At 45.1% G+C, this 27,583-nt stretch overlaps 1 protein-coding gene across 1 annotated transcript in view; it reads right to left on the minus strand.

Moving 5' to 3' along the window:
* Positions 1 to 26,834, minus strand: part of LRRC8D (leucine rich repeat containing 8 VRAC subunit D) — a 70,526-nt gene extending 43,692 nt beyond the window's left edge. Inside the window, exon 1 of the mRNA XM_083620616.1 lies at positions 26,465 to 26,834. The gene's annotated coding sequence lies outside the window, so the exon portion shown is untranslated. The remainder of the gene's footprint in view (positions 1 to 26,464) is intronic.
* Between the last annotated feature and the right edge of the window lie 749 nt (positions 26,835 to 27,583).

Here is a 27,583-nt window from a genome sequence, read left to right on the forward strand (position 1 = left end):
TGTCCTGGAGGAAACCGCGCCCAACCACGATGCTTTGAAAAGGTATTTTCACCCAGACTCAGAAAATAACTTGGTTCATTCCAAACCAACGGGAACCCTGTTGCAGTCCAAGGGAGCTTCCAAACCCCAGCAGCAAGGAAGGGGTGTCCCTCTCACCCTCCACTCACTGGCATATCCCAAAGCCTAAAAGGGAGCAGGTGGCGCTGTGATCTAAACCACTGAGTCTCTTGGGCTTGCCAATCAGAAGGTCAGCGGTTCGAATCCGTGCAACAGGGTGAGCTACCGTTGCTCTGTCCCAGCTCCTGCCAACCTAGCAGTTCAAAAGCACACCAGTGCGAGTAGATAAATAGGTACCGCTGTGGCAGGAAGGTAAAGGGTGTTTCTGTGCACTCTGGTTTCCGTCACGGAAGCGGTTTAGTCATGTTGGCCACATGACCTGGAAAAGCTGTCTGCGCACAAACACCGGCTCCCTCGGCCTGAAAAGCGAGATGAGCGCCGCACCCCTCAGTCAAGTTCAGACTTAACCATCCAAGGGTCCTTTACCTTTATCCTGAAGCCTCTAAGCCAGGTGTGGGAAGAGGGAGAACCCTCCCATTGCCACCACTGCAGCACAGAAAGCAAGGTAAACAGATGGGAGGGTGGAAGCTGACTATCCGGCTTGATGAAAGTCAAAGAACCCTCAGGGCAATAAAGTTCACCTTGCATGTGAAGTGAGCATCGTGAAGATTTTTGTTTCCCAGGGCATTTCATTTGGCAGTGTGTTCCAACACACACACACCCATGCAAAGTGAATCTAGGGGTCCATCCTTTCTTTGGTTAGTAGTGGAGCCACCGAAATGAAAAACAGATTCAGCAAATATTTTACACTCATCGGTATAACAGCATGTATGACGGATCAGCAAACTTTTTCAGCAGAGGGCCAGTCCACTGTCCCTCAGACCTTGTGGGGGCCTGGACTATATTTGGGGGGGGGTGAACGAATTCCTATGCCCCACAAATAACCCAGAGATGCATTTTAAATAAAAGCACACATTCTACTCATGTAAAAACACCAGGCAGGCCCCACAAATAACCCAGAGATGCATTTTAAATAAAGGGCACATTCTACTCATGTAAAAACACGCTGATTCCCGGACCGTCCGCGGGCCAGATTTAGAAGGCGATTGGGCCGGATCCGCCCCCGGGCCTTAGTTTGCCTACCCACGGTGTATGACTTCAGGGAAACCTTTACCTTGCCAATACTGAAAGGGAAATGTCCAGGGTAGGTGAGAGGAGATGGAGAAAGAAGGCTGAGAAGGGAGCAGGGGAAGCCCCAGAACTCAAGTGCCACTCAGTTATTCCCATCAGCCTGTTCCCTTGACTCCCAGCTGAGTCCCCATGACTAACAGCCTTTGTACAGATGAGCCAGCCTCTCCATGAGTAAGGATCTCATGAGCACTGACAAGGAAGGAAGGAGCTCCATGTTCCTCTCCTGGCAGACCCAAATATAGCATGCCAGAAAGAAAGAAGGTGGGAATCATCCCTTTCCCTCCAACCAAGTTCAGAAGGGACCAGAGCTTACTCTGCCTCAGGGGGGTCACTAAATCTAGTGTCCCAGAATAGGAGCTTTCGTTATTTTTTAAAGGTAGTCTATATGTAGTTCTAGGGGCGCGGGTGGCGCTGTGGGTTAAAACACAGAGCCTAGGACTTGCCGATCAGAAGGTTGGCGGTACGAATCCCTGCGACGGGGTGAGCTCCCGTTGCTCTGTCCCTGCTCCTGCCAACCTAGCAGTTCGAAAGCACGTCAAAGTGCAAGTAGATAAATAGGTACCGCTCCAGCGGGAAGGTAAACGGCGTTTCCGTGTGCTGCTCTGGTTCGCCAGAAGCGGCTTAGTCATGCTGGCCACATGACCCGGAAACTGTATACCGGCTCCCTCGGCCAATAAAGCGAGATGAGCGCCGCAACCCTAGAGTCGGTCATGACTGGACCTAATGGTCAGGGGTCCCTTTACCTTTAATTTATATGTAGTTCTCCTAGAAATATGGTTATTATGGAACAGAAGGTGCATGTACCTCCTAAGAGATTTCTGTGAAATGTGTGTGAATGTTGTGTGACTACTATGAATATTTTTTCTGGTACTGAGGAATGTTCTCTGCTGTTTTAAGCAGCAGCAGCAGCATCTCTGTGTGTGTGTTGTGTTGTGTGTGTCCACAATTAGGACCAGCAGGACATAGATGACTTCCCAAAATTGGCATAAGATTGTTGGGGGTGGCTGCCTCATTTATTTTGTGTTAAGCTACAATACACACACACATCCCAGCTATTTAGTGACTGGCGCCCCCACCCTCTCAAAATTAAAAATGTGATCACTGGTCCCAAAAGGTTGGCAACCCCTGCTCTACCTCCTTCCTGGCACTGAATGTATGAAAGAAGCAAGCCTTTCACTGCACAGCAATCTCTTCTTGTATGCATCATTGCATTTATCCAGGTGTAAATCCCATGTTGTAATTCATGACAATAAAGCAGGCCAGCTGCCAAAATGGAGTTCGAACGAATGCAAAAAAAGAAAGTAGTGCTTGTTGCTTGTACAGACAAACTCAGCTGAGCAAGTTGCACACCAGCTTTGTACACATCATCATTCTAAGATTAACTCGTCTCCACATTGTTATCCTTGCTTTCCTCAGCCGCATTTGCACCTTTCTCTGCAAGCACACTAAGAAGGTACACTCAAACAATGATGGGGTTGACTCCCCCTTGAACAGTGTTAGAAATTAGCCAGGCGCATTTTGCAACTGGAGCGGGTCCAGTTGAGACCGTGTGGAGATCTCTGTATGCCAGAATGACAACTGGGTAAAGCAAAATGTAACTTGGAGAAGGATCTGAAATATTTTCCTTGCAGCTTAAATTTGTTTTATTCTGGATTGTTTTATTTAATGTTTCAATGTCTTGTAAACAGCTTTGAGACTTGGTCTTTAAAATATAAAGTGGTATATAAATGAAATAATAATAATAAACCCCACTGTAAAAAAAAAAAAGGCGCCTAGACATTCCATTGTGGTGACCATAAGTTTAAGGTGCCATTTGGCGATTAGGTTATACAATGGTACCTCGGGTTAAGAACTTAATTCGTTCTGGAAGTCCGTTCTTAACCTGAAACTGTTCTTAACCTGAGGTACCACTTTAGCTAATAGGGCCTCCAGCTGCCGCCGCACCACCGCCGCACGATTTCTGTTCTCATCCTGAAGCAAAGTTCTTAACCTGAGGTAATATTTCTGGGTTAGTGGAGTCTGTAACCTGAAGCGTATGTAACCTGAAGCGTATGTAACCCGAGGTACCACTGTATCTCCATGGCAAGGTCTAAGCATGACCTGCTAGCTCACCTTTGGGCAAGGTAGACTACACTGTAAAGCAGTGGTGGCCAAATTCGGCCCTCCAGATGTTTTGGGACTACAACTCCCATCATCCCTAGCTAACAGAAGCAGTGGTCAGGGATGATGGGAATTGTAGTCCCAAAACACGATTTCTGTTCTCATCCTGAAGCAAAGTTCTTAACCCAAGGTACTATTTCTGGTTTAGCAGAGTCTGTAACCTGAAGCATCTGTAACCTGAAGCATCTGTAACCCGAGGTACCACTGTATATCTGAATTTCTAACACTGCGGTCTTGAATCAGCACGGAAAGTGTTTTGCATAAACTAATTCCCAGCCGTTTTGTGGTGAGCAGGTGGGAATAGGCCAATGGTCACACTGGTACAAAATATCTAAAGGGCTGTCGCCTGGAGCAAGATTATTTTCTCCTACTCCGGAGGCTAGGACCAAACCAATAGATTCAAGTTACAAGAAAGGAGATTCCGACTTAACCTCAGGAAGAACTTTGTGACGGTAAGAGCTATTCAAGAGGGGAATGGACTTCCTTGGAGGTTTTTAAGCAGAGGTTGGATGGCCATCTGCCATGGATGCTTGAGTCAAGATTCCTGCATTGCAGGGGCTTGGACTAGATGACCCCGAGGGTCCCTTCCAGCTCTACAATCCTATGACAAGTGCATCAGTTATATTTCTATGCTGAATCTCCAGCTGTCATGACAGAAGCACATGGAAGAGGTGAACCATCATTGATCTCTTAGATTGTTGCCATGAGACATCTGAAAATGCATCAAGCGTAAGTTCATTCATCAACGATAACAGTTTTGTTGCTGCATCCTTTTCTACCTTTTCTGTTGTATCCAATGAAATGGGGACTTTCTAAGCCCTTTCATAGCTGGCAAATGACTTCACATTTGCATTCCTGGAAAATGAGGCAAGACCCACTAAAATGTTTTCACAGTAAGATATCCAGTTAGTTTGCAAGAGCTGCCACGGAGATGGACTGGAATGTGTTTTTAGACTGCAGCCCAACGTTTAGCTATACATTTGTACATCTAGAGTTTTTCTCCCCGTTTTAAGCAATCTCAACTGTCTTTTTTTTTTACCACAATGTTTCTTGAAGGACAAATGTGATCCAAGAAGAAAACCATACCTTCAGTACATCTTTGTGACTGCTCTCAAGTGACTTTTCTGTTTATGTCCCTAAATGAATAACTTCCGTATCTGCAGCACAGACCACCTTGGTCCCAAGTAGGGTGGAAAAGCTGTCGTCTTGCCTGCTGTCAGCTATGTCTAAAAATCCAATTATTGTTTGAAAGACAGTCTAACAACTTGAAAAAGACAATTGGCGAATTGCACCAAAAAATCATGAACTTAGGGTTTTTTAATATATATATATCCATGACATTTCTTTTGTCTTATTTCAGATCTTCTGATTGACAACTGTTTCACCACCTAACACAATGTCAATCTCATTCAGTGGAACACAACACAAGGGAAAGAATGAGAGGGAGAAGGGAGGGGGACAGCCAAAACATGACTGACAGAGTTCCATGGCTTTGGAAGAAAACATTCATCTACAGTCACACAATTTACAATCATTGACGACGTGCTTGACTTTCCAAGCGCCTTAAAGAATGTGGATTTGTCACGTTTGTTGATCAAGCCATCAATGTAACAGAAAGCAAGCAATGGTGTGTCAGAAGATCACTGAGCATTAGTGACAGAGCCTTTTCTGCAACACATAGGATTCTCTCCATTTGGTGTCTCTCCAACTGCTTTCTACAAGACTCCTTGCCGCCGCAGCCACCTCCCCCAACCGTTTTTCATCACCTTCCATCCTTCAAAGCAAAAGCTGACAACTTCTATCCTATGGTGGGCTTTAAAATTGCTATCTATTGCACACTCGGGCCTAAACCTGTGTCTGTGCTATAACATTTCAAACTATGAGAAGGTGGGGGTGCTAGCCTATGTGAATTCACCTCCATATTAAAATTCTGTACACAGGACACTGGGGACGCGGGTGGCGCTGTGGGTCAAACCACAGAGCCTAGGACTTGCCAATCAGAAGGTCGGCGGTTCGAATCCCCATGACGGGGTGAGTTCCCGTCACTCGGTCCCAGCTCCTGCCAACCTAGCAGTTCGAAAGCACGTCAAAGTGCAAGTAGATAAATAGGTACTCTGGTGGGAAGGTAAACGGCGTTTCCGTGTGCTGCTCTGGTTCGCCAGAAGGGGCTTTGTCATGCTGGCCACATAACCCGGAAGCTGTACGTCGGCTCCCTCGGCCAATAAAGTGAGATGAGCGCCACAACCCCAGAGTCGGTCACGACTGGACCTAATGGTCAGGGGTCCTTCACCTTTACCTTACACAGGACACTAGTGCCATGTTCAGGCATTTGCCCCAAAATGCAGTTTAAAAGTGTGCATGGGGCCAAGAGCACACACACAAGCCCGACCCCCATGTACATCCACCCCCCATAGGCATCAGGCTCAACCTTCTCATGTTGCGCAGGGAGAGTCTAGGGACTGAGTAGACAGAAACTTCACACACACATACAGAGAGAGAGAGATGCTCAGGTGAACATCTCAACAGGGCTACAATGTCAGGGTGAAGGGCTCTAGCCCAGCTTTCTCCCTAAATGCTAAATTTTCTATGTTTTGTAGGGAGCGCATTCTATCATGTCATCCCTTACTTGAAGACTGAAGTACCGCATTTTTCGCTCCATAAGACGCACTTTCTTCTTCCTAAAAAGTAAGGGGAAATGTCTGTGCGTCTTATGGAGCGAATGTGTGGTTCCTTGAGCTGAATTGCCCAGGGCGAAAAGCAGATCATGCTATTTTTTTAAAAAAATAGGGAAGTGGGTGTTGAAACAAAGCTGCTGATCGGCAAGCGATTGGGAGGGAGATAAGGGACGCTAGCAATAAAGGAGGCTGCCTGGGAGCAGGGAGGTAAAGACAGCGAACTTGCAAGGAGAGGAGGCAGGAAGACTAAAGCAATGAGGAGAGAAATTTGAAGAAAAGGAGGAGCAAAAAATTGCTCCAGCTAAGGAAAAGACACTAAGGCAAACAAGAGGGAAGGGAGTGTTGAAAGGAAGCAGCTGATCGGCAAGCGATCAGGAAGAGAGATAAGGGAAGCCACAATGGCACAAAAACATGGTTACTAAGCACGGATCCACATGGATCCTCAGGATTTTTGCATTGGGCTACCGCAAACTCACTGTCAAATCACATGTCTGTGGCCACAGCATGAGCCACAAAAATCATACATCCACCGTTTCGTTCAGAATATTTTTTTCTTGTTTTCCTCTAAAAACTAGGTGCGCCCTATGGTCAGGTGCGTCTTATGGAGTAAAAAATACGGTAGTTATGTAGTTAAGAATCACAAAGTTCTTTGGAAGAAATTCCTGGTTACAGTCATATGCCGAGGTCACCCAGAAGGAACAGGCAATCTTGGTTCATACTTTGTCTGGGGCACCTTGGGTGCTGTTCGTCATTGCAGTTGCATCCTTTGTTTTCCTTCTTTGGGGCGTGAGGCTGAAGTTGTCAGGATTCATATCTGTTTAGCCAACAAGGATGTAAGTAGACTGGTTCTTATGTAATGGCTCCGAGTCCACATTTGTTGCGCTGAGAGTGTTAGTGAATATTGTAATCCCTCTCAGCCTACTTGCAGCATCAGCATTCTGTGTTTCTTTCAGGGTCAACTGGATTCCACGGAAAGTTTGGGAAGTTCTTACATGTTCTTTAGGTTGTAAAAGAGGCTTGTGGAATTCACCTTCAATTCCTGGGTTAGAGTCCTCCGTTTTCAGCATGTTGTTGCAACGTTTTGCTCGTCATCTTGCATTACGTTAGCTAAATGCACATTTAAAATGCCCGGGGGGTGGGGGTGGGGTGGAGCTGAAATCCAGTCTGGTCTTTGTTCCAAGGGCAGAGAAGATGCAGAAGAGACCCAGGCAGAAGATGAAGCCAACATCAATATTATACCTTACGATCTGAGCAAGACACCTTATCCAGGAAGACCCCCTCCCCACCAAAAAACCCACTACTAGACTTTCTTTTACCATACTTTTCCATGTATAAGACTATGTTTTTAAAATAATGTTCAAAATCTGGGCTCGTCTTATACATGGATAGTCTCTCTCCCCATTTTCTTAAATCAGAGTCCCCCAAAATAGGGGACGTCTTATACATGGGGGCGACTTATAGACGGAAAAATACGGTATGTTAGAGCACATTTTGTTGTTATCATAATAAGGATTTATAAAAATATCCAATGTGCACCAATGCTGTACAAACATAACATCTTTTTTTAAAAAAAATTCCCAGCCCATATGATTGACAATCTAAAAGGAAGTTAAGAAAGAAAAAAAGGAGAATTGTACTAGGGAGAATGAAAAGAAAAGAGAGAAGAGTTAATATATTTTAGGAGTAGGGAGGGTTTTTTTTTAATAGAACATCAAGAAAGAAATGCAACAGAGAGAATATGCATTTTTAATAATTTCTTAAAGCAAGGCAAAAATAAAAGAGGCAGCAACGTGAATATCAGAGGGAGAGGCAGGGAGATTTCCACACAAGAGAGAAGGCAGGAAGACAGAAACAGCCCAAGATAGTGGTGATTTAATAAGATTAGGGCCTGATGAACAGATGTAGATAAGAAGAAGGAAGAACATAAAGAGCCTTAAAAGGTTAAAATAAGAAGTTTAAACTTGATACGAAACAATAGGGAGACAGCTAAGGAAACATACAAACATCAGAGAACATGAGTAGAAAAGTTGTGATCCTATTGTTTATTCATATCGCGTCATCTATGTACATGATGCAGTACAGAGAACGGGTTTGATGGATTCCTACACAAAGAAGCTTACAATCCAAAATAGACGCAGGGAACCAGAAAGGAACAGAGGAAACTAAGACAGACGTAACAGATTTAAGCCAAAAGTTAGGAAGACTGGTGAGCAAAACTCTGAAATAATTTCCCTTTTTTGTTTGTTTGTTTCAGCCACGTACCATATAATGTATAAACGTGTGGCCAGTGCTTTTTTTCTGGGGGGACACAGGGGTACGCATACCCCTAAACATTTTGTGAATCTTTGTACTTTTGTCCATTTATTATATTTATTTTCCCCGATTTGAACTACAAAATGGTGATTTTCTTGAGTCAAAATGAGAGTGCTCCTAAACGTTTTTTTTAGGGGAAAAAAGCACTGTGTGTGGCACTTTGCGGGGGTCCATTTTGGGCAAATTCCAGTAGAACGCATTTCCACACAAAACAATACCGATGTTGATGATACATAAATCAAAAATACTTCATGGGAATGATGGACGGAGTATTCACAAGCTTGTTTTTACAAATATTTATAAAGGGCTGTTTGCGCTGAGACTTTCAAAGCACTGCACAATTTAAAAGCACAAACATTATTTTAAAAACAGCAGTACAACCAAAAACCGACAGAAAAACCCCAGCGTAAAACCCCACCGATCTGAGAACTTGCACTAAAATGCTTCGGCAAATTAAAGCAAACAAACAGAGAGTTGCCACCAGGCAAGCCACCCTGGGGAAGGCATTCAACTACTGGGGTCCCATTGCAGAAAAGGCCCCTGTCCAAACTGCCACTCACCTCACATCAGAAGAGAAGGGGACATGGAGGAGACACCCTGGGCAGTAGTCTAAGGCTCACATCTCTTGGATAAGTGTGCAAATGCTCATCTGATGCAACGACTGTAAAAACGTGTGCATTGTGGGAAGAACATGAATGTGTCACGAGCTCTTGCTCTGCTAAGAGGCATGTCTTACAAACCCCTCAGAGGTGCTGAAGTCCAAGTACATTTTTCTACAAGGCCTCCTGGAAATGGCCAAAGGTCACCGTTCAGAGAAGCCAGAGAGGGGAGTTAAGAGGTCAACCTCGTAAAGTTATAGAATTGCTACCAACTGAAAACCTTGGTTGCAATCGCACACTCTCGAAGGAAGACTAAACCAATTGTTCCCAGGTATTTGCTTATATATACCGTATTTTTCGCTCTATAAGACGCACCAGACCACATGACACACCTAGTTTTTGGAGGAGGAAAACAAGAAAAAAAATATTCTGAATCTCAGAAGCCAGAACAGCAAGAGGGATCGCTGCGCAGTGAAAGCAGCAATCCCTCTTGCTGTTCTGGCTTCTGGAATAGCTGCGCAGCCTGCACTCGCTCCATAAGACGCACACACATTTCCCCTTACTTTTTAGGAGGGAAAAAGTGAGTCTTATAGAGCAAAAAATACGGTAATACTTTTTCTGAGCGAAGTACGTTGGGTCAGAGGAATTCTCTCCTGCTCACCGCAGTGGTTACTATTAATCCTAAAAGTGGCTGGCTTTGCACAAACTGGTGATTCAAGTAATTCCCAGAAAAGGGGGGGAGGATTTCAAAAGGTATATTAAGGAAATCTGATTCCTATGTATCTCCAGGTGTAATCTGAGCAACTACTAAAAGGGAGTTTCCTTCCTTGTTCTTCTCGTGTGCCAATAACTTAAATTCAAAGTAGAAATTGAGTCTTTCGCTATTCAGAACCGTTTATTTAAGGACATCCCACTAGATAAACAATCAATAGTAAATCTCTTTCCACACTCAACTGGTTTTGAAACAAAAACACCTTGTGTTGTGGGGCAGAAGGCCGATGCATTACATAAACACCGCGGAGAGTTTGCTTTTTAAAAGCATCTCAATTGTTTGTGGGTTCTGCGGGTGGAGAGGCAGTTCGCAAGCCGCGGCCTATTGTGGAGATCTTGTGGGTTTCTGCATACCACCAATTTATTTTGGGGTGGGGGCAGTGGATAAAGTGGGACAATGCCATGATGTGAAATACATGTAGGAAAATAAAATAATCTGATGGGTAAGTGGGTTGCTGAACCTAACTAGTCCCCTGCATGGAGACCGCCATTGTGCATAGCAATTAAAGAAAGGCTCCATGTGGCTGCCAAACTGTGTGTGCCTCAGGCCATAGAAAGCTTTCCCCCAATGAGATATGCACAGAATTAAAATAGAAAGGTATTTTTGAGGGAGGGCGGTGGTTGCTTTTGATGTGGGTAAATCACCTGACTCAGAAGAAAACACAAAATGGCTAGGTCAGGGAGTCAGCAGTGCTATCACCGTATACCAATATTTAGCTATACTGTGGTACCTTGGTTCTCAAACGCCTTGGTACTCAAATGCTTTGGTTCTCAAACGTCTTAAAACCCGGAAGTAAGTGTTCTGGTTTTTGAACGTTTTCCGGAAGCCGAACGTCCAATGCGGCTGTCAGCTATTGTTTCCAGAGCACCTGCACTAATCAGAAGCTGCACCTTGGTTTTTGAACATTTTGAAAGTCAAACGGACTTCCGGAACGGATTAAGTTTTACACTTTTGTTTTTGAGGCTTTTTCTGTTAATTTGTTTTTGTGACTGTGTGGAACCCAGTTCAGCTACTGATTGATTGATTGATTGATTATGTGACTGCGGAAATGGATAAAAGCCCCTCATCCAAACAACGACTATCATCAGTGCAGGGAAGAAAAAAAATTAATTTTTATTTTTATCATCTACAATACTGTCTTATTTATTTTATAGTACAGTGGTACCTCGGGTTAAGAACTGGAGGTCTGTTCTTAACCTGAAACTGTTCTTAACCTGAGGTACCACTTTAGCTAATGGGGCCTCCTGCTGCCGCTGCACCGCCACTGGACAATTTCTGTTTTCATCCTGAAGCAAAGTTCTTAACCCGAGGTAATATTTCTGGGTTAGCAGAGTCTGTAACCTGAAGCGTATGTATCCTGAAGCGTATGTAACCCGAGGTACCACTGTACAGTACATTGATTATTGCTTTCATTTTATGGATCAAGGGTCTCGTTAGATAGTAAAATCCATGTTAAATTGCTGCTTTAGGGGTTGTTTTTAAAAGTCTGGAACGGATACTTTCTATAGGAAAACACGCCTTGGTTTTGGAACGCTTTGGTTTTGGAACGGACTCTGGAACGGATTAAGTTTGAGAACCAAGGTACCACTGTACGCATCTTCTAAACTGAAAAATGGGAGTATTACACACCGTATCAGAAATACAGGTTGCAATGGGACAGGTCCAATATCGCCCACAGAACCACACATAACTGCATTGCTGGATCGGACTAAAGACCCAGAGAGACCAGACACACCAGCTGGGAAGTCCGCAAGCAGAGAGAGCGCGACAAGAGATTAATATGCCACCATCAATTTAAGGAGCAGAATAGGGCAGTTTGCAATCTAAAACCCAACGCAGGAGAAATCGAGGGGAAAGGAGGCAAGGGTAAAAGGGAAAGGATGTGCAGTTGTTTCAGTTATATGGGCTTGTTCACAGGCTTAAAAAATGCAGCACGGCTTGGGAACTGGGGAGCTGTGCCAAAGGCCTTATACAAAAGGTTAAAATTGGAGGAGGGATTTGAAGGAAGCAGCAGTCCCATTTAAGAGCCAGCGAGGAAGAAAGGTCAGAGTCGTTTGAGGGAGCAGCCATCCTGTGGTATTTGCCTCCAGCAAATGGCATTCAGAAAAACACGGCCTCTGGAAAAAGGAGGCTCCGTTCACTTCTCGTAGCTAGTAGCTGCCACTAGACTTATCCTCTAAGAATTTCATTTAGAAGCCATCTACGCAAAGGGCTGCCGCAACATCCCAATGCAATAAATTTTGCAAAGTAAGCGTGTGCATAATTACATGGCAGGCTGCTCTTTTTCAGCCACCCCTGGTTCCTTTCCTCTGTCACGGTACTATGATTGCCTTTCGCTTGAAAATCATCTTTGGACCCATTCCCTTTCACATGTCTACCTTATCTGATCTCACCTGCAGTAGAGACAACAGATGCTAGCACACAGGATCACAGAGCTAGAAGGGATGGCAAAGGTCACCTAAGTCCAATGCAGGAATCTTTTCTCCAGACCCACAACCCTGAGATTAAGAGTCTCCTGCTCTTACCGACTGAGCAGTGTTAGAAACTGAGATATGAAAGCTGGGAGCTAAATGGCACCTTAAACCAAGGTTAGGGGCGCAATGACAGAATGCCTGGGCGTACTTTTTTATAACAAGAATGCAAAGCTGGAAATGAATGAACTGCAGCTAAAATCTTACGTTCATTTTTTACATGGTCTAGTCCTCATTTGAAGACTGCCAAAAAAACCCAAAGCCATACTTCCCCTGCCCACCTCCGCCCCCTAATATTCTTATGAGGGTCCTTTCTCCAATCTTCGGAGAGTGACTGGAAGTGGGGAGGCAGAAAAAGGTCCTCCTTTCGTTCCAGCAGTGGCAGTTTTAATCTGAAATCTTAGGCACAGTACAGTGGTACCTCAGTTTACGAACTTAATCCATTCCGGAAGTCCGTTCTTAAACCAAGGTGCACTTTCCTCCCACCACCGGTGCCTTTCTACCATTTGGATTCCATTGTAAAGTTCTCAAACTGGGACACTACTAGGGGCGTCTTGCCCATAGCGGCAAGTGGCATGGGGCACCAAGTTCTGCAGGTCGCCAGGGAAGAGGTGGAGGGTGGACGCGGAAAGCCAGTGTGGTGTAGTGGTTAAGAGCAGTAGACTCGTAATCTGGTGAACCGGATTCGCTTCCCCGCTCCTCCACATGCAGCTGCTGGGTGACCTTGGGCTAGTCACACTTCTGTGAAGTCTCTCAGCCCCACTCACCTCACAGAGTGTTTGTTGTGGGCGAGGAAGGGAAAGGAGAATGTTAGCCGCTTTGAGACTCCTTCGGGTAGTGATAAAGCGGGATATCAAATCCAAACTCTTCTTCCTGGCATCAGCTCGCTGCCCTCACCCGCCTCGCTGAAGCAGCACCACACCCGGAGCCTCCGCCTCTTCCCCGCCAGAGGAGCTGCCCTCCAGCCTCCTCCAGCCATGCAAAGCTGCCAGCAGAGCCGTAAAAAGGTCTGCAACTCTGGGAAATGGGGGGGGGGGAGGATCTTTGCACCACGGCGCCGGATATACTTAAGACAGCCCTGGACACTACTTCCGGTTTTGCGGAGTTCATAAACTGAATAGTTCGTAAACAGGGCTGTTCTTAAACTGAGGTACCACTGCACTGCACCCAGAGCTCAGAAACTGCTTGCATTAATGAAGTTCCCTGTCTCAAAACACGCCTAGAACAATGGGAGTTTCCAGGGCTGCAACCAAGCTATTTCTTGCTTTCTCGTTCTTCACAGCTTTTACACATCCAGAACCAGAAATGTCATATTTTTAAAAAATCAATTTAAAAATGGGGGAAAGTCCCCATTGTCAGACCTGCACCATTTTAACCAGTTCTTTTTTGTGTGTGTCACTGATACAGAGTACTGTCACCTCTGCTTTTGCTGTCAATGGCAGACACACCGTGACAGCAGCTACAGCCCTTTTATCACAGAATCATAGAACTGTAGAGTTGGAAGGGACCCTGATGATCAACTAAGTCCAACTTAGGGATATGCAGCTGTCCCATACAGAGACCTGTGAGCCTGGCACTATCAGCACAATGCTCTACCCAACTGAGAACCAGCTGCAGCGCTGATTTAAAGTAATGGTCTGTTGCTAAAACAAGCAGCCAGAATTAGTTCTAGGCATGCTACACTATTGCTCTCTGCCACTTCTGTAATTTAAAAACAAGTCTTAGCATGGATTCAAGGGAACGATTAGTAGTGATTTCATGCCTCCTTCCTTTGAGTCGTTTCATGGTTTCCTTCTTCAATTCTGCCTGAATTATCAACAACCAAGAAGGGAATCTGGTTTCGCCAACCATGGGCATAGGATCATTTGTCAAATGATACAGGGAAAGTGCTAAATCACAGGGCATAACCCAGCACTTTTAACCTTTCCAAAGTACAAGAAAGAATTAAACGTGTTCTTAAATTTTCCCTTTGAAATTAATTGGAAAGGTGTTAACTTTGGATGAATGATGCCTTCAGTATTTTGGAAGAAAAGCAATAATGACAATAAAGCATCAGGCAAACAGGGCACAAGTTCAGAGAATAATAAAAGAATTGTAGTGCCGGAAGGGACCACGAGGGTCATCAAGTCCAACCCTCTGGAATACAGGAATCTTTTGCCCAATGTGGGACTCAAACCCACGACCCTGGAATTAAGAGACTCATGCTCTACTGAATGAGCTAGTAATGATAGAGATAGAGATAGAGATAACAACAACAACAACAACAACAACAATTTATTTGTACCCCGCCCATCTGGCTGAGTTTCCCCAGCCACTCTGAGCGGCTTCCACAAAGACCAAAAATACACTAAGGTGTCACACATTAAAAACTTCCCTGAACAGGGCTGCCTTAAGATGTCTTCTGAATGTCAGGTAGTTGTTTATCTCTTTGACATCTGGTGTGAGGGCGTTCCACAGGGCGGGCGCCACTACCAAGAAGGCCCTCTGCCTGGTTCCCTGTAGCTTTGCTTCTCGCAATGAGGGAACTGCCAGAAGGCCCTCGGCACTGGACCTCAGCGCCCGGGCAGAACAATGGGGGTGGAGACGCTCCTTCAGATATACTGGGCCGAGGCCATTTAGGGCTTTAAAGGTCAACACCAACACTTTGAATTGTGCTCGGAAACATATTGGGAGCCCATGCAGATCTCTCAGGACCGGTGTTATGTGGTCTCGGCGGCCGCCCCCAGTCACCAGTCTAGCTGCCGCATTCTGGATTAGTTGTAGTTTCCGGGTCACCTTCAAAGGTAGCCCCACGTAGAGCGCATTGCAGTAGTCCAAGCGAGATAGAGATAGAGGTAGAGGTAGAGATAGATGGTTCTTCAGATCACTGACCAAAAGTAAGGGATCTTCACATAAAATAGGTAACAATAATTTGCTTATCAGTTTGTGCAACACAAATGTGGTGGGACACACGAAGATTTCCATTTTTGCAGCTTAAATATTTGCTGGATTAAGCATGAAATCTTGATCCCCTGTGAATGTTTATGAAGCCAATTGGGAATGCATGCAGAAAATGTGAGTCGGCACATGGGTGTTTTAATACTAAATAGGCATGAAAGCATGTTTTTCAATAAGAAGAGATGGCGTAATTTTGCCTAGAACATTGCTTACCAGGCCCGAAAAAATGCCACCCTACCAGGTATACAACAAAAAACAATGTTTCCACATAGTGATCTTTTAGCTGGGGGTGGGGTGGGGGAATCACTAACCTCCAAATTACCGTATTTTTTGCTCTATAAGACTCACTTTTTCCCTCCAAAAAAGTAAGGGGAAATGTGTGTGCATCTTATGGAGTGAATGCAGGCTGCGCAGCTATCCCAGAAGCCAGAACAGCAAGAGGGATCGCTGCTTTCGCTGCGCAGTGATCCCTCTTGCTGTTCTGGCTTCTGAGATTCAGAATATTTTTTTTTCTTGTTTTCCTCCTCCCAAAACTAGGTGCGTCTTGTGGTCTGGTACGTCTTATAGAGCAAAAAATACGGTAACACGACGAAAATGTTCATTGAAGCAACCTGATTAAAAGGAGCCAATGTAAAATCTGTAGCAAAAAACCCCCACCCCAAAACCGCATGTTAACAGAGAGTGTTAAGGGACGTTTTCTTTTCTGCTCTCTTGTTTTCAGAACAATTTATTTGCTCAATATTATAATAGATTCTTACACTGGACTTATTGTTTGTGATCTGAGGCCAATGTTGAAAACCATGTATGCACAATTTACTGTCAGCAGATGTTAGGACATTTCAGACATTCCAAGAATAGACAGACAGTCTAATGAAAACAACCTCAATAGATTTGCTCTTGTGAAACTGTTTACACTCAGGTGCTAACCGTGAGCAAAAGAGCATTTTTCAGAAATTATGGCCATGGTCAACCTTGTAAGCGATGCTTATACAAACCACGTTCTCTCAAACACAGCTTCTTCTTCTTTTTCTAATTAGCAAAATCCAGGTTAACATTGCTTGAACCAACAGAACAAAAGCAAAGGATGTCAGAAGCTCCTTAATGTACATACAGAGTTTTATGGTTATCAATACAAGATATGGTAGGTAAATGGCAGATAAAGACCAATGTTACAGGCTGATCTACAAACCCAGTTATTGAGACAACTGGAATGCCCCAACATTTCACACGTAATTTTTCATGTTTCAAGGACTTGCGTGGTCTCACTATATAGAAGTCACACAAGAGAACATTAAAACAAAATGTTATGCATGTTTATTCATAAGGAAGTTTTGCAGATGGGGCTGATCCTAAACCTGCAATGCCTTGTGGGATATCTTTGGGAGAAAAAAAGGCTAAGGAATAAACCCTACACAAATCCAGAGTGGAGTCCCTAAGATGGTTGGATGACGCCTTGTATGCCTCCTTCTGGCAACTCCTGTAGACAAGCTGGTGCCAAACGTATTGCTCTGCTTTCTTTTGGACCATATTAGCAAGGCTGAGGGTGAGGGGGCGGGGCTTGTCATTTGGGCAGCCCATACGCACTGCCCAGGCTTGCGCCCCAGGGAGGTCGTTTCATTACTGTTAATGCAGCTGTTTGGCTTCACTCCTGCCAGCGCACACCATTGTTTCTCAAGACAGACGGGCACCAACAACAATACAGTGGTACCTCGGGTTAAGAACTTAATTTGTTCTGGAGGTCCGTTCTTAACCTGAAACTGTTCTTAACCTGAAGCACCACTTTAGCTAATGGGGCCTCCCGCTGCCACCGCGCAATTTCTGTTCTTATCCTGAAGCAAAGTTCTTAACCCGAGGTACTATTTCTGGATTAGCAGAGTCTGTAACCTGAAGCATCTGTAACCCGAGGTACCACTGTATACTCTCCAAATAAATAGGTTATATCCATAGCTGTCAACTTTCAGATTTGAAAATAAGGGATCAGCAGCCTCACCTGTCCCAGGGACAGTCTACAGGATATCTAACAATCTGGGATAGCAGCGGGAAACAGCACTAGAATAAGGGGATTTCCCGCAAAAAAAATGGAAGGTTGACAGCTATGGTTATATCTAACAGGGCACTAAGCAACTGTCCTGTCAGTGAGAGGATTTATGCTTGCGCCACAGGACTTTCTCCCTTTCCTTAAATCTGTTCTGGGGGTTCCCCCCAACTTTCTGGAGCAGATTTGAAGAGGACACGCACAGAGGGAGGGAGGGAGGGAGGGACAGAGAGGGCACACTGCACGAACATAAATCCTTTGCCATGGTCAAACGTCACATTAAAACATCTGGCTCTCCAGATGTTCCTGAACTACAACCCCAATCATCCCTGGCCATGGGCCATGCTGGCCGGGACTGATGGGAGTAAAAGGTTCTCCACCCTGCATGAAGCTACAGTTAACATTTAACTATGGTGTTAACATGAACAAGCAGCAGGCTGGTGCAGGCTGTTCAAAACTCCCGGCTCCACTCCTCTCCTGCTCCTACTGGGAACAGCCACCACAAGCCTCGGCCTGGTGTGTTGTGCCAATCCAGCTCATGGTTTCTTTCCCCCCAAGCAATCTATGAGCAGTAAGCCAAGAGCAAACGTCGGTCGCTCCATGGTTTGTTTTGGAGAGGAACAAACCATGAGCCCAGGTTCAGACATCACAACAAGCCTGCTGTTTGCTGCTCCTGGCACAGCCGGAAGCTGAGAGAGGAGCAAAGGTGGGACTTTTGAGCAAAACCATCACTACTCTTTAACATTAAACCGCTGTTGAACATTAACTATGGTTTAATATAACATGCCAACCCGGCCAATGTCTTAAACGACAGTAGAGTAACTAACGTAGCTGGAGGTTGCTGGATTAGCATGTGGTCTGGTGCGTCTTATAGAGCGAAAAATACGGTATATATAAGCAAATACCTGGGAACAATTGGTTTAGTCTTCCTTCGAGAGTGTGCGATTGCAACCAAGGTTTTCAGTTGGTAGCAATTCTATAACTTTACGAGGTTGACCTCTTAACTCCCCTCTCTGGCTTCTCTGAACGGTGACCTTTGGCCATTTCCAGGAGGCCTTGTAGAAAAATGTACTTGGACTTCAGCACCTCTGAGGGGTTTGTAAGACATGCCTCTTAGCAGAGCAAGAGCTCGTGACACATTCATGTTCTTCCCACAATGCACACGTTTTTACAGTCGTTGCATCAGATGAGCATTTGCACACTTATCCAAGAGATGTGAGCCTTAGACTACTGCCCAGGGTGTCTCCTCCATGTCCCCTTCTCTTCTGATGTGAGGTGAGTGGCAGTTTGGACAGGGGCCTTTTCTGCAATGGGACCCCAGTAGTTGAATGCCTTCCCCAGGGTGGCTTGCCTGGTGGCAACTCTCTGTTTGTTTGCTTTAATTTGCCGAAGCATTTTAGTGCAAGTTCTCAGATCGGTGGGGTTTTACGCTGGGGTTTTTCTGTCGGTTTTTGGTTGTACTGCTGTTTTTAAAATAATGTTTGTGCTTTTAAATTGTGCAGTGCTTTGAAAGTCTCAGCGCAAACAGCCCTTTATAAATATTTGTAAAAACAAGCTTGTGAATACTCCGTCCATCATTCCCATGAAGTATTTTTGATTTATGTATCATCAACATCGGTATTGTTTTGTGTGGAAATGCGTTCTACTGGAATTTGCCCAAAATGGACCCCCGCAAAGTGCCACACACAGTGCTTTTTTCCCCTAAAAAAAACGTTTAGGAGCACTCTCATTTTGACTCAAGAAAATCACCATTTTGTAGTTCAAATCGGGGAAAATAAATATAATAAATGGACAAAAGTACAAAGATTCACAAAATGTTTAGGGGTATGCGTACCCCTGTGTCCCCCCAGAAAAAAAGCACTGGCCACACGTTTATACATTATATGGTACGTGGCTGAAACAAACAAACAAAAAAGGGAAATTATTTCAGAGTTTTGCTCACCAGTCTTCCTAACTTTTGGCTTAAATCTGTTACGTCTGTCTTAGTTTCCTCTGTTCCTTTCTGGTTCCCTGCGTCTATTTTGGATTGTAAGCTTCTTTGTGTAGGAATCCATCAAACCCGTTCTCTGTACTGCATCATGTACATAGATGACGCGATATGAATAAACAATAGGATCACAACTTTTCTACTCATGTTCTCTGATGTTTGTATGTTTCCTTAGCTGTCTCCCTATTGTTTCGTATCAAGTTTAAACTTCTTATTTTAACCTTTTAAGGCTCTTTATGTTCTTCCTTCTTCTTATCTACATCTGTTCATCAGGCCCTAATCTTATTAAATCACCACTATCTTGGGCTGTTTCTGTCTTCCTGCCTTCTCTCTTGTGTGGAAATCTCCCTGCCTCTCCCTCTGATATTCACGTTGCTGCCTCTTTTATTTTTGCCTTGCTTTAAGAAATTATTAAAAATGCATATTCTCTCTGTTGCATTTCTTTCTTGATGTTCTATTAAAAAAAAACCCTCCCTACTCCTAAAATATATTAACTCTTCTCTCTTTTCTTTTCATTCTCCCTAGTACAATTCTCCTTTTTTTCTTTCTTAACTTCCTTTTAGATTGTCAATCATATGGGCTGGGAATTTTTTTTAAAAAAAGATGTTATGTTTGTACAGCATTGGTGCACATTGGATATTTTTATAAATCCTTATTATGATAACAACAAAATGTGCTCTAACATACCGTATTTTTCCGTCTATAAGTCGCCCCCATGTATAAGACGTCCCCTATTTTGGGGGACTCTGATTTAAGAAAATGGGGAGAGAGACTATCCATGTATAAGACGAGCCCAGATTTTGAACATTATTTTAAAAACATAGTCTTATACATGGAAAAGTATGGTAAAAGAAAGTCTAGTAGTGGGTTTTTTGGTGGGGAGGGGGTCTTCCTGGATAAGGTGTCTTGCTCAGATCGTAAGGTATAATATTGATGTTGGCTTCATCTTCTGCCTGGGTCTCTTCTGCATCTTCTCTGCCCTTGGAACAAAGACCAGACTGGATTTCAGCTCCACCCCACCCCCACCCCCCGGGCATTTTAAATGTGCATTTAGCTAACGTAATGCAAGATGACGAGCAAAACGTTGCAACAACATGCTGAAAACGGAGGACTCTAACCCAGGAATTGAAGGTGAATTCCACAAGCCTCTTTTACAACCTAAAGAACATGTAAGAACTTCCCAAACTTTCCGTGGAATCCAGTTGACCCTGAAAGAAACACAGAATGCTGATGCTGCAAGTAGGCTGAGAGGGATTACAATATTCACTAACACTCTCAGCGCAACAAATGTGGACTCGGAGCCATTACATAAGAACCAGTCTACTTACATCCTTGTTGGCTAAACAGATATGAATCCTGACAACTTCAGCCTCACGCCCCAAAGAAGGAAAACAAAGGATGCAACTGCAATGACGAACAGCACCCAAGGTGCCCCAGACAAAGTATGAACCAAGATTGCCTGTTCCTTCTGGGTGACCTCGGCATATGACTGTAACCAGGAATTTCTTCCAAAGAACTTTGTGATTCTTAACTACATAACTACCGTATTTTTTACTCCATAAGACGCACCTGACCATAGGGCGCACCTAGTTTTTAGAGGAAAACAAGAAAAAAATATTCTGAACGAAACGGTGGATGTATGATTTTTGTGGCTCATGCTGTGGCCACAGACATGTGATTTGACAGTGAGTTTGCGGTAGCCCAATGCAAAAATCCTGAGGATCCATGTGGATCCGTGCTTAGTAACCATGTTTTTGTGCCATTGTGGCTTCCCTTATCTCTCTTCCTGATCGCTTGCCGATCAGCTGCTTCCTTTCAACACTCCCTTCCCTCTTGTTTGCCTTAGTGTCTTTTCCTTAGCTGGAGCAATTTTTTGCTCCTCCTTTTCTTCAAATTTCTCTCCTCATTGCTTTAGTCTTCCTGCCTCCTCTCCTTGCAAGTTCGCTGTCTTTACCTCCCTGCTCCCAGGCAGCCTCCTTTATTGCTAGCGTCCCTTATCTCCCTCCCAATCGCTTGCCGATCAGCAGCTTTGTTTCAACACCCACTTCCCTATTTTTTTAAAAAAATAGCATGATCTGCTTTTCGCCCTGGGCAATTCAGCTCAAGGAACCACACATTCGCTCCATAAGACGCACAGACATTTCCCCTTACTTTTTAGGAAGAAGAAAGTGCGTCTTATGGAGCGAAAAATGCGGTACTTCAGTCTTCAAGTAAGGGATGACATGATAGAATGCGCTCCCTACAAAACATAGAAAATTTAGCATTTAGGGAGAAAGCTGGGCTAGAGCCCTTCACCCTGACATTGTAGCCCTGTTGAGATGTTCACCTGAGCATCTCTCTCTCTCTGTATGTGTGTGTGAAGTTTCTGTCTACTCAGTCCCTAGACTCTCCCTGCGCAACATGAGAAGGTTGAGCCTGATGCCTATGGGGGGTGGATGTACATGGGGGTCGGGCTTGTGTGTGTGCTCTTGGCCCCATGCACACTTTTAAACTGCATTTTGGGGCAAATGCCTGAACATGGCACTAGTGTCCTGTGTAAGGTAAAGGTGAAGGACCCCTGACCATTAGGTCCAGTCGTGACCGACTCTGGGGTTGTGGCGCTCATCTCACTTTATTGGCCGAGGGAGCCGACGTACAGCTTCCGGGTTATGTGGCCAGCATGACTAAGCCGCTTCTGGCGAACCAGAGCAGCGTACGGAAACACTGTTTACCTTTCCGCCGGAGCGGTACCTATTTATCTACTTGCACTTTGCCGTGATTTCAAACTGCTAGGTTGGCAGGAGCAGGGACCGAGCAACAGGAACTCACCCCGTCGTGGGGATTTGAACCGCCAACCTTCTGATCGGCAAGTCCTAGGCTCTGTGGTTTAACCCACAGTGCCACCCGTGTCCCAGAGTCTTCCTACCTCCTTCCTAAAGCCTAGCTGGCACTTTCCCAGCTTTGGGAAGGAAGTGGGAGGGCTCCTGGACCCAGCTAGAGCCTCACAGCTCCTTCCCAAAGCCCAGCACCTTACTTAGCAGGCTTTGGAAAGGCAGTGTTAGAGCTAGGGAGGTACCAGATTTGGGGTTCACTCCCCCCTCCCCATGTGTGCAGCCTGCAGTCCACTTGGTATGAAAAGTTGGACAGTCTGGTCTATATAAATGCTCAGAATCTAACAGGCACAAGACTAGATAAGGGAAGAGGAAAAGAAGCAAATTCAGGGACCACTTCTTGAAATTACAGCAAATCACATAATTGTTATGGTAATGACTACCTAAAGTTGCTGCTAAAGAGACAATTCTGGGAACGCAGGGGATCTTGAGAGAAAAGGATCCAAACAGGTGTTCCTTGTCATGTTTTAATCTAGCTAAATTACACATAGTCCAACCATTCACCCTGCTAAAGGAAAGGAGGGGAAACCAAGTAGCGGCTCACTGCTACCAACGTAGATCATGGCTAAGTAGTCACATTTAGATGATTAAATATGAAGTTTTAAAAAATGATAGCAATGTCCCTGCGGGCCAACCTTCCCCAACCTAATGCCAGCCAGATGTTTTGGACGACAAGTCCTATCTTCTGCAGTCGGCATGGCCAACAGCAAGAGATGATGAGAGTTGAAGTCGAAAACATCTGAAGCCATCAGATTGAACAAAGCCTCAATATACCATGGTTAAACTACAACAATGGTTACACTACAATTTTCAGAGTGAGTTTCAGACACCATAATATGCATACAACCAACTCCAGAAGGTGGAGGTTTGGGCATTTCACAGGATCCGCTGCCTTAACTGGACTATCATTTCAACTTCACGGAGTCGTAGAGAATTGTGTTTGCAGGTTCCAATTCTTCCAGGTGAAGCGGCTTCATTGATGGTGCCATGCCCAAGAGCCCCCAAATCCTGGAGCCAGAATTGTTTGTGTCTTATATTTCCGTCACACAATATCACCCTTATTGGTATTTTTAAAATCACGCTTGCTGTTCTTCTTCACTTGCTCTAGAAGTCCTCTTTCCTTCTCTTTTTGACCATTTGGGGAAGGAAAGACAAAGAAGCAAACAAAAAATCTGCTTTCATAACCGTTTTAAGTTTCATAACTATGGGAACAGTGCTCCCACAGAATGAGCACTCCATCCATAAAAATTAGACGCGCAATTTCTCCACACATCAACAAATAAGATTCAATTTTGGCAGCGCTGCTAGAGCGACAGCGATTCCGCTTGCGACAGCCAAATTCAACGGACGGCTTTGGCTGGGGAAAGTATTGCACCATGTTAACCTATCGGATGCTGTCTTCTACTGCAACACTACTTCAACTTGTGCAGAAAATTCAGCTTGTGGAACAACACTGGCTCCCCCACTACCCAAGCAAAGACAACATTTGATCTCACCCAATGTACCGGTATGTATTCTAGTTTACACGTGTGTTGCATATTGGGGGGGGGCATTGTAGAAACACCACTGAAGTGTTGCATCAGCCATTTCCCCCAGACTTTCTGCTGCCCACAAACTTCTCATCTTTTTTCTTTTTTCTTTTTTTGCAGGCCTTTACAAACAGCCTTCAAAAGATCATAAAAACGATCTCACACTCATAGGTGGACAAATGGCACTATGGAATAGTTAGACGTCCACCAGCCGCACCTCAACATTAATTATTGTCACCAGTGATGTGGAGCAAGAAGCAGTCCATCTGCTGCTTTGTTTTTTCTGTCAAATGCCAGCCAAATGGGCAGCCTGAAAGTGCCATTATTTTGCGCCATGACTATTCCTAGAAAGATGCAGGCACAAACATAAACACACAGCTGTTTTGTGCATGCAAAAAATTGTGCTTTATTTTTCAGTGCCTCGATTTAAAAAAAATAAATCAATTTTAAACAATGTAAGGAAGTGTATGCTCTTGAGTTGTCATATTCCAAAATACTTAATAAGTATTCCAACATAATTTCCAAGCAAACCTTCAAATATATATAATTTAAACTACATAAACAGCACTTCAACTACCCCTCAAAAGCCATGTATTTGAAATAATATTTTTTTTGGGGGGGGAATACAAGTCAAATAGCACACTAAATTAGGCCCCAATCAATTTAGGGCATTTTTTATTTTAAAAAAGCCCCTCGATATTTCCAAGAAAATCCTCATCAGACACATTGAACACAGATTGTCAATCACACGCTAGTAACTCCTAGCAATTAAGTATATTTCTAAACCTTACATGCCTAGCCAAAAGTCGAATTAGATCCAAGGGGTACATCTTATCCTGACAGAAATTCATACTGAAATCCTCAACTTTCTCTTTTCTAGCCGGTATAACACTAAGCAGGGATAATGGAGCTCTTTTATCTCCCAAAAAGATGGGAAAGAGTAAAGAACTTGCATAGCTTGGCCTGAGACTTCAGCTTGGCGTCAGACTACTTATTCACTATAAACCAGCTATATTGTGGGCAGGCTACTGGACAGGAACCAAGCCTTTTGACGAGCCTATTTTCGCAATGTGGAACAACCTATTGTTTCCCAGGGCATAAATGACTGTTGGATGGAACCATGCAGTAATGGAGCAACTCTTAATGAAAGGGCAAAAGGCTTTCTGCCCTTAACCACCTTGAATTCCCACTTCCATATCTTCTGTTCTCTTGTAGCAGAGTTACTGAACCAGGGAGAAATGAACCCTCCTCCTTCCTTTCTGCCAGTCAATCATTATTATTTCTTTCATATCGGCTGCAAAATTAGTTACCCCTTTTCCCTCTCTGCTGCAGATCCTATTCTCTGTATTTATGGATGTCCCTGAGGCAAGTCACTATTGGCAGGAGGAGGAGGAGGGGGAGGAGAGAGACAGAGAGAGAGAGAGAACAAAGGACTTTCACAAAGGAATTTAATCTGAGTATATTAGCCTTCCCAGCTTCAGCGGACTTGCTAAACTGCTGGATGCATTCCAATTGCCCTGCACAACGCCAGCATGAGCTGGAAGCATCAGATCTGGTAACAAGATGCATCATATCCTAGTGAAGTGGCAAAGGCTCTGAGCATTTCTCACAAACCAGCATCATCTGCTTTGGATCTCTTTGGCCCATTAGACATAATGTATCATTCGGAGGCATCTGCATCATTTCTCACTCTTGTGGGGCCACTCACACCAGCTCTGCATTTCCGCTTCCAATAAGCATGCCAAAAAACACTTCCTTTACACCTGCCTATTTAAACTAGGGGGTGAAGGATTCCAAATCCAATTGGGACCTTTGACTTTCTGAAACAAAGCGGGGTGGGGAATTGCATTCAATTTTTATCCAGTGCAGTGATCTGGAGTATAAGGCTGCCGTTTAACATACAGCATTTATTTTGTTATAACTGCTCTTATCTTGCAAATGAAGCTGATTGCAGTCATACAGTACTGCCGGGCAATTTGAAACCCCCCCCCCTTTAATTTGCAAGAACGTTAAAGGACAAGGTAATGCCTAGACTGGAAACCTGGCTGCGTCTTTATGCTGTGGAAGAGAAGGCGCACTCTGCACGTTGCCAGAGACCCTCTTCTCTTTATTATTTCGCATCCTCCATGCGTAAGCTCGGCCTCTTAGAAGGGGAAGGCTATGAAATAAGCCGTGACAATCTAGAAGTCTCACGCAGCCCTAGCAGCAGCCGGAAGTTCAGCTGAGGACAAGAGAGGCTGCATCATTTTTTGCAGACAGAGACCTCGCGCGGCACAGAGGCAAAGACTGAACGACAAGAGCATGAGGTCTCCCGCCTGACTAGGCACTTTAGAGCGCAGCAATATGACAGTCTGTTCAGAAGTGACACCTCAGTGGGTTCAACAAGACTTTACACAGGAGCCAACTCCCAGGGGCCGCCGAGATCTCTTCGCCCCCTCCCCGCAAAAATAAAACATTTGAGGGAGCCGGGGCACCCCACAGTTGATGAGCATTGCCATTCGAATGATGTGCGTGCGATCGATTATGTGGGATGGGGTTGCCCCAATATGTCATTCAACTTGGCACCCCTGGAACTTTATTTCTAAGGCTGCGGTCCTTCGCCCACTTACTTACCTGCGCGAGCACAGTCAGCAAGTACCTAGGATAAGGCTACAAGTAACCAAGTTGGGCAACCTTTCTTTTCCGGCCTCGGCCCTCCAAAGACTACCTTCGGGGACACCAGCACCGAGCTGCCTTGCAAGGGCTGTTGCAAAGGGGCGCGCAAAACCCTCGGCACCGCCGGCGCTGCGATTTCGCCGGGGATCCCCCCGGGCGCCCGCGCGCCAAGGCGCGCCGGGGAATGTCCAGACGCGCCGCGCTTTTACGCACCTCAAAAGTGGGTCACTCCGGCGGCGGAGCCATGAGGAGAGGGGGAGAAGCAAAGGCGGCAAAGCGGAGCCCCAGGAAGCCGAGCTGCCGCGGCGACCCCCGGCTCGGGCTGCAACCCCCCCGCGCAACTCCAGGAGCGCGTCTTCGGCCTTGGCGAGGAGAAGAAGAAGAAGAAAAAGAGGAAGACGCGCGGCCGCCCCTTCGCCGGTCTCTCTGCCCCCTTGCAAGCGCCTTCAGCGCATTGGCCGCAGCCAATGGCACCAGCGGCGAAGCCCATGTGATTCCGGGAGACGCCTTTCCTCTCCTCCCCCACCCCCACTACCCCGGCGCGCGCCCGGGTTCAGGTGCAGGTGCAGGCGCGGCGTGCGACAGGGCCGCCGGTAAGGGGAGCTCGCCACGCGCCTGCTGGCTGGCTGGCCCGGTCCCGTCGCCGCGCCTGCACCTGAACGCTCCATTCAGTGATAGAAACAGAGATATGAAAGCTAGGCGCTCAATGGCACTTTAAGCCTAGGTTATGTAGGGTTGCAATATTTCAAAAAGTAAAAACCAGGACAACCCGAAAGTTATTGAGCTTTTCAAAGGAAAATCCCCAAATTGAGCTTTTCTTTAGGGAAACCCCAAAACTGTTGAGCTTTTCCTTTAAGGAGACCCCCAAATTGTTGACCTTTTCTTTAGGAGAACGCCAAAATAAGTGATTTTTCAATTGACTTGCCTAAAATTCAGGACAAAATGCCACTTTTCAGAAACCCCACCACCCCCATGTCCATTCCGCCTTTGAAATCCCAGTAATGCCCAGAAAAATCCAGACATATGGCAGCCCTAGGTTTATGGGTGCAACCATAGAATGTCCAGGCATTTTTTAAAAAAAACAATACAAAGCTGAAAATGAATGAACTGCAGCTAAAAATTATGTTCATTTTCCACAGCGTCTGGTCCTTCCCCTGCCCACCCCCTAAAATTCTTAAGAGGGTCTCTTCTCCGCTCTTCAGAGAGTAGCTGGAAGTGGGGAGGCAGAAAAAGGTCCTCCTTTCCTTTCACACTGCAGTTTTAATCTGAAATCTTAGGCGCAGTACTGCACCTGGAGCTCAGAAACAGCTCGCGCTAATGAAATTCCCTGCT

Source organism: Podarcis filfolensis (assembly GCF_964270895.1).
Source record: "Podarcis filfolensis genome assembly, chromosome: 6".
Classification (NCBI taxonomy): domain Eukaryota; kingdom Metazoa; phylum Chordata; class Lepidosauria; order Squamata; family Lacertidae; genus Podarcis; species Podarcis filfolensis.